We start from the raw sequence: 8,743 nt of genomic DNA on the forward strand, positions 1-8,743 counted from the left end.
CTTTCCTTGTCAGTTATTTTTAGTCCGGTTAAGCTTCAGTTATTCTAAACTTTTCCAACATAGTAGGAAGTCCATTAGTTGTGTAATTGGCATAGTTTGTACATAGTAGATTTCCATTATTTTAATCACTTCCTGAGTAATGCAGTCCATTTACATAGATGATTAAATGCCTGAAATGCATTCAGCAAAGCCATCAATTACAGTGTGTGAGTAGTTTTCAGGGCTTTTTCCCCCCCACTGGAAATTGGCTGTGCGATTTATGTGATGATTAGGCTAAAACTAGTTCAATTAATTACAATTAATTATGATTTATGCAGCCTGACAGTTTTATTTTCCCTGGCTCTGGAAAATAATCAGCGTGGCATTACACAGCCCAGTGGACTCCAAAATCTTTGCACCATGCCATTTTCCACTGATGCTTGAAAAGGGACAAACAGTGGTTACATGCACAAGACTGTTCTTCAGTGGGCGCTGTTTGTGGGTATTGACTCATGCACGGTTCTGAATGCGATTGTTATGTTGCACATCTTTTTACCAGCAGGTGAGAAATTATAGCCTTAAGCCACAGCTACACAGGAGGCTTAGTGTGAGCAGCTCACTGCTGAGCTGAAGGTCATCTGCAATAATACTTAGTCCTGTATTTATGCACTCCTGGGGTCGTACTCGCAGGTCTATATAACAAATCAAATATCAGCTATCGTACAGCCACTTTGGATAGCTGGCTTTTTTTTTTTTTTTTTTAAGAAAGTATGTTTTCTGTTGGACGTGAGAAAGATCAGATACTGATGTAAACCTGAGGTTATTGGAAAGGTCATTCCAAAACTGAAGACCTCTAAATACCAAGTTAGGATATCCAAGTGTAATTCATTTTAAAGACAGGTGTAGTGTGGCCTGCAGGCCAGTGATAACATTTTATTGTACGTGCAGATGTCACAAGGAAAGGGCGTACTACTGTACATTTACTTCATACACTGTTTAGCACACAATAAATAAACCAAAGCCAAACACGACTGAATCTATTTCTTTAGTTTTCATAGCAGACTAAGTCTTCCTAACATTAACAAATACAGTGAGTTTCAAGGAATTTCCAAGTCACAGCCCCCACCCCACTAAATTGCAACTAAGCTTTTCGATCCTAGCCCTAAAGGAACACTTTGCACCATTTCCATAAAACCTAAAGTTGCTTAAACTTTTAAAACCTGCTTTGTCTGCCAGAATTTAAATGGAGATGACAAATTTGCACTCAGCCCTTAAGCTTGTTCCTATTCTATTTAATATTTCAACTGAGCACAGATCCTGAAATGATACTCGATATATATTAAGGGTATAAATAACACAAGACCATTGTACACATTTACATCTATAGTAGGAATGGCACTGACGATCCAAACTGCATATGTAGTTGTAAAGAAAAAAGTTTTCACTGAAGTCTTTGCAGCCATGAAAAGCTAAGTACTGCCTCACCGCTTCCATAAGAGGATGTTAAGTGTGAGCACCTCTGTAAAAGCAGCAGTTTAAGCAGTTTGTCGGTCTGAAGCATTCAGGCGTGGGTGAGCACAATGACACAATCGTCCCAGTAAATCCACTCCAAGGTCAGACGGTGCAATGCTCAGAGAAACTGCAGCAAATCCAAGAGCTGCATCTCAGACTCTACAGTCTCAGTTGGCATGATAAACGTTAACGTTCATGACAGTACAACTGGAAAAAGATTGAACAAGTGTGGCTTGTTTGGGAGGGTTGATAGGAGAAAGCTTCTCACAAAAAAAGAACATGTTAGCACAGTTAGGCTTTGCAAAGTTGCATCTGAATAAAGCAAACAGCATATCAGCACAAACACGTCATATCAGGTGTTAAACATGGTGGTGGAGGTGTAATGATTTGGGTTTGTTATGCAGCTACGGGACCTGGGGGCCTTGCAGTCATTGATTTGGTCTATAAACCAAACCAAAGTATACAGACGTTACCTGTGTCCCATCTGCACACAGGTAACGTCTGATCGAAACTGGGTCATGCAATAATATAATGGTCCCGAGCACAGCAGCAAACCTAGAAAAATTGTTGCAATGCCCCAGTCAAAGTCCAGACTGACTGAAATGCTGTGGTGGGCGAGCTGTGCACAAACAAATTCCTGTAAACCCCAACAAATAGAATTTCAATTCAATTCAATTTTATTTATACAGCGCCAAATCACAACAACAGCCGCCTCAAGGCTATGTATATTGTAAGGTAGATCCTACAATAATACATAGAGAGAAAAACACGATAATCACATGACCCCCTATGAGCAAGCACTTTGGTGACAGTGGGAAGGAAAAACTCCCTTTTAACAGGAAGAAACCTCCGGCAGAACCAGGCTCAGGGAGGGGCGGGGCCATCTGCTGTGACCGGCTGAGGCGAGAGAAGGAAGACAGGATAAAGACATGCTGTGGAAGAGAGACAGAGATTAATGACAAGTATTATTCAGCAGAGAGGTCTATTAACACATGTTGAGTGAGAAAGGTGACTGGAAAGGAAAAACCCGTAATCCCCCGGCAGCCTACACCTATTGCAGCATAACTAAGGGAGGATTCAGGGTCACCTGGTCCAGCCCTAACTATATGCTTTAGCAAAAAGGAAAGTTTGAAGCCTAATCTTAAAAGTAGAGATAGTGTCTGTCTCCTGAATCCAAACTGGAAGCTGGTTCCACAGAAGAGGGGCCTGAAAACTGAAGGCTCTGCCTCCCATTCTACTTTTAAGTACTCTAGGAACAACAAGTGGTTCATCGTAACGAACATCGTAACGAACATGGTTCTACAACCTACTGAATCATGGGGTGTACTTAACGTATAGATTCCTATGAAAACCTTATTTTTCCTATAAGTCTAACTAGGTATAAACATATGTAATGATATGGCAGAAGAAATTCGAGTCAAAAATAAAATAAAGGTTGAATGGACTATAGCCTAAAATTCATTCTCCTCACTGTGCTGATACAGTTCTCACCTCCCGTCGGACCAGAGGAAAAAGCTGTGAAAGACCCACCCTCGTCTACGGACTGAGAAACCAGGCGCGAACACATTAAACTCTCGCTCAGTTTCAGCAATGTGGCTCTGATGTGATTTAACACTGACCTATACTTGCGAAGAAAGAACCCGACATGCTCCAAAGTCATCCAATTCTTCACCAGTGTGGGGGAAAGCAGGTGGTTTGTCACAGTCTCCCCTCTGCTCTTGAGGAAATGAGCTGAATAATAAAAAAAACACGAGTCAGTGGTAGGAGAGGGCTCAGATATTGTAATATTGAGAGCTGTCCTGATTTTTCATTTCTGCGTGAGGCATCATTTTTAGGATCACTCTATTGTCTCGAACATGTTATATTATCTGGAACAATGACATGAAAGGGGAACAAGCTGTATATGAATAAATGTTGAATGGAGGGATAGAAACTCAACAGTGTGAGAGGTACTTTAGGGACAGCGGGGGTTTATTGTGAAGGCTTGATATGAGTGTCAGTGTGAAGAAATCAATATGACAGACACCAGCTGAGGGTAACTGAATCACAAGTGTAGTCACGCACGACTCTCACGTGTGGTTGTGGAGGCACAAAAAGAAAGAAGGTAAAAAAAAAAATGTTGTAAAAAATCTCAAAAGTCAACACAATTTAAACTTTCCTATCTCAAAACAACAGGAAAGTTGTGTTTCCCTTCAGCCGCATTTGTGCTTAGACCACTGTGGAAGCACTGAGGACAGCTTGATAATGGGCCTCCTCTCCACTCTTGTCTGCCTTTATGGATGTGCACAGAGGAAGATGAATGAGATTCTTTATTCATGAAGGTAAGAGGAAATTGGTTCCTTGGCATTGCCTTTGTGTGCTGCTCAATGTAAACCGTGAACATATTGTGTCGGGACATAATGGAATCCTCAGGTCACCAGCCGGGACCGTGATGGATAGCTCCTTATCTGTGCTCCACAAGGAAACAAACCCAGAAATAATAAACAATATTGAGTTGTTGCGGCACATCTTTCCACTTGCTGGACTTGAAGGAGGATAGCTTAGTTTATTTTGTGATTCCTTTTGTGATTTCCGAACCCACCCCCCCCACCCCACCCCCCCCACCCCCGACCCCACCCCTTCCTCCTGTTGGTGGCAGCAAAGCAATAAGTTTGGTGATAAATGTTCTAGCCTGCTGCTGATGACCTGTCGAAAACAGTGGCCGGAGAGAGATCTTGTCTCCCTCTGTGTCTCTTCCAGTATTGAAGGCAACCTTTTCATTTTGTCAGAGAAACACCCCTGCATCCACGGAAAACACTGGATCCATTCCCTCTCTGCCATGAAACTGGCATGACTTATCTGCTCTGTAGGACAAAAGGTCAAAAATCCCTACTCTCTCTATGGGCTCAGAGATGGATTTTTCTTTATTTACGTAGGCACTGTGCAAGAAATGTAAATTTGATTTACAGCAGCAATAATCTAGAAAATATACTTTCACTTGACCACCACATTTTGCCTTCAGAACTCCCTCCATTCATAACAGAGATTTTAGTCCACATTGACATGATAGCAGATGATGATAATGCATATTTGTTGAGATCTATTGGATTGGGATTTGCAGACTGTGGAAAAAAACAGTCTGAGATGATCTGAGTTTCATGACATTACACATGATTGTGCTCCAACCGTCTATCAGAAGATCGGTATGATGTGGTCGTAAAGAGAAGTACATGTTCAGTGGGCTGTGGTGTTTAAACAATGCTCAGCTTGCACTCAGGAGGCAAAAAAAATGCCAAGAAATTCTACAAACAGCATTACAACAACACAACCATCCTGAACTGGTGATAAAAGGCAGGATGGATTCACTGGTTCATTTTGTTTACATCAAATTCCGATCCAATCATCTGAATGTATCAGCACCAATCAAGACTCAATGTTCTTCCAAACGTCTATTTGTCCCGTTTTTGTGAGTCTGTGTGAATTGCATCCTCACTTTCGTGTTCTAAGCAGAAAGGCTTAGAACACACCTGGTGTGGTCTTCTGCTGCTGAAGCCCATCTTCTTCAGGGTTTGACAAGTTATGCATTCAGAGAAGCTGTTCTGCATATCTTGGTTGTAATGAGGGATTTGAGTTGCTGTTGCCTTCCCATGATTCCACCATAGCTTTGCAGACCCTTTTTATCCTCTTTTAGCTCATTGTTTTGGATGTAGCCTGGAAGATCAAATTAGCACCTCGCTAGTAAATATAAGGGAACATTTGACTGCAAATTAAGGTGTTGTCCCTTGTCTGCTGCTTACTTATTAATTAACTTGGTCAGTTTAAAATGTGTCAGGGCTGTGTTTACATCTTATTTCTGTGCCATTAAAAAAGTCAAAGAATTAATGCTGATTGTAATATATGAAATATTCATACCGTCTTTAACTGGCAGAAAAAAATATCTATTTATGCACTGAACATTTAGCATAAAAAACATGACCTACATTATGTTCCAGCAGTCTTCTACTTACAATGTTTATTTTATATTGTAATCTTGAAATATTCCCCTTTGGGCCTGATATGGTTTTTCACTCAAACACATACTGAGATATTTATAGGGTTAGTGCAGTTTACAAAGCCGCACAGTCTGGAAATTGAATATGTCAAACTGACACTCAGCACTAACAGCAGCACACACCTGAGCAACCTCTGTGCCCCTCAATCACGTTCTTATCATTAGTTCCTCATCTGCGCACATTCACGCCAGAAGTCACTCCTCATTATGCAAGCGGTGTAGAGCTGGACAGAGTCTACTGCTCTCTGGAAAATAGTCCACCTGTCAATCTGTCTGTCCCGCCTGCCTTACCTGACTCCATGGAGGAGGCTCTGTCCTCTTCTCAGTGGCTCTCTCTGCTGATAATCTGTGACAGAGGCGAGGTTTAGACAGGTGTAACCATCTCTAATGGTGGTGTCAGTCAGAAAGCAGCCTAGCTGCTGCACAGTGGCGACAGGATCCATCCAACATTGTGGAGGTGCGCGTATAGATTTTTTTCCTTTCCCATTGCCTACAATATTAAAAAGTTGTCTTATATTGTGTGGTTGCTTGATGTATACGTAACTTGATAAGAAAACTCAGAAGAGGGCCACAAGATTTTTCTAATTTCTCGCCCATATGGGATGGACTGCTCCGCTCCCTGATGGATTATAACCACGGCAGCTGATGTCTTCATTTATAAAACAAGCAACAAGGAATGACGATGGTGGAGTAATATTGCTCATATGAGTATCACCTAATCCTCCTCCATGCTACGCCCATACTGACTATTCTCCCTTTAGCCGTTTACAGTGTCACAAGCAGTGCTCTAATTAACACTTTGTCCCTACACGATTGTTGGAAGCATTGATTACAGGAATTATTAGTGAGCGCCGGGATGGATCATTGATTGGGATATGACTTGCAAATTCTCTGCGAAGCGGAGCGTAATTCCTAGCGACGAGCACCCTCGTTTATACTCATTTATATTCTTACTTGTGCACCAGTTTGATTTCATCATTTGTTATCGCCCTGCGTTTAGACACCGCCGAAGTTAAAAATGGCTGCTTGCCTAGACTTCCTCTAGTGCTGGGTCTTAATAGGCTGTCGTGGGAATAGGAGGAGAGATTGATTCTCCTGATGATTTCATTAGATTACATCAAAGCGGGGAAATTGCAGCAGAGAGCAGGAATGCATCTTCGGTAAATGGGAAATAATGCCCTGTTTGAATTACACTGTAAGAACGTTGGCGGGGACATATGACCTTGTCAATGGAGATATTGTAATTGTGATGTTTTTCTCATCAGGGAAGTTTTCTTGGGGCATCACGCTGGGTAGATTATGATAATAAGGTATTTGGATTATGATGCAAGAGCAGGCACATAGGTTTTATAGCACCGCGGATCAGTGAAAGAATCAATATCTGTAAAGAGTTTTTGCATTCATAGTATGTCTGAGTCGCTGCAGGTATCCAATCAGCCAGGTGCCCAGGGAAAGAGTTGCTATGTGCAGTGTTCTCCTTTTGAATACGAATAAATTGCAAGGATAATTTTCCGTTTTCATGATGAGGATGAAGCTGTTGTTGGGCAAATTTTGAAAAAACACCAACAGGTAGCATGACTAGGCTAAAGCTGAATATCAGTTGGCTGGAAAGTTGATGTTTGCTTGAAAGAGGAGGCTTGAGGTACATATGCTCCCAGGCATAATTACTCTCATGTTGCATTTAGATTCAAATATTTTATAGACAATAGATCCTCATGTCTAACCAGAGATGGGGAGAGGATGAAAAAAATCCCTTTGATCAGTTCCCATAACAGACCATATTATTTTAAAGCGGGCTGCAGATGTTGAAATGTTAACATCAGACGAACAACAGCACGGGTCAGTTAAACTCACAGCCAGTTCATAAGGAAAACAAGAACTCACAATACAAGTTGTCATTTTCTGCCATTGCATCGACAGATAGGATCTTAGCATTCCCCCATCTGGCAAATTCCCCATTAATCTTAGCATAGACTGTATATGTATGATGGGAATAATCACTGTGACTTAGGCCTCACTCAGTAGCAACTCGTCAATGAGAAAACAGCCTGCTTAATGTTTATTTTAGTCCAACTGTTTCTACAATTTCAAAGTGACCTAATATTAGCATTAAGACCATAAACACATTTGGAAACATTTACCAAGGATATGTCATTCAGTCACGCACTTCTGCACACTGGAGCGTCTTCTTGCATACAGTGGAGTCGTCACCTGGTGGCCATTAGAAAGAATGCAAGTTTAAGATCTGCACTGACTTCAGTATTCATTATATATTTATTGCTCAGGAACATAGAAGCAACTTTACATTTTGTTAAGATTAAAAAAAATGCTAGATATCAACAGCCTTGAAAACTGTATGTAGCAATAGTAAGAAAAGTTAAATAACTCTCAAAGGCTTGAAGCTTGTTAACTAATTGCTACTTTCATTCCTATAGTACTGTGTAGGACAACTATATTATAACTGCAAGTAAGGCAATGAGAGTAATTATGGGCTTGTTTGTTTCATTGACCAGTTAATCATTATATTAAGTAAGATACAAAGTCAAAAAATGAAGTCATGGTCATCCAAATTACGGAAGATATACAAAATCAGGCCTCTTCAGCATTCATTTGCCAACAAGTCAGTCTAACAGCCAATCACAACTAGCCAAAATAAATCGAAAACTAAAAGAAAAAGCCCAATACCAGTAGAGTTGGCAACTTTAATTAGGAGTTTGTTAGGATTTGAGTATACAGATTGGAAGGTGCTAAGAGTTTCACTGGGAGTGAGCTGGAGACAAAGTTAAAGAGTCGAGACTGAGGTGTTTTGGACATGTGCAGAAGAGGAGCTGCCAGGCAGGAGGAAAATAGAAAGACCATAGAGAAAGTTCATGGATGCAATGAAGGAGGACATGCAGATAGTGAGGCAGATGATCCACCTAACAAGACGAGCTGAAAGAAGAAGAGAAGGGTATACATTTTAATTCTACCCTATTTAACCCACTCTTCTAGGAAAACTACAGATCTGGCACCCCTGGCAGGAATGGAGGTCAATTTTTAATATCTTTTCAGCTCTTGGAGCTCAGTACCCGGGACTGCTGCCTCACTTGCTTTAGTTGGGAACCCTTGGACGTGCGATAGTAGCAGCTGAAAAACAAAAAGGTCTGTGATACTGTTAAGGTTATATCTCAGAGATGAATCTGTTCCACAGTTATCATAACGCGTAACATAACATAGAATTTG

The sequence above is a fragment of the Rhamphochromis longiceps genome, linkage group LG15 (genome assembly GCF_057381845.1).
Source record: "Rhamphochromis longiceps isolate RC_006_pf linkage group LG15, R_longiceps_female_GT1.1, whole genome shotgun sequence".
Taxonomy (NCBI): domain Eukaryota; kingdom Metazoa; phylum Chordata; class Actinopteri; order Cichliformes; family Cichlidae; genus Rhamphochromis; species Rhamphochromis longiceps.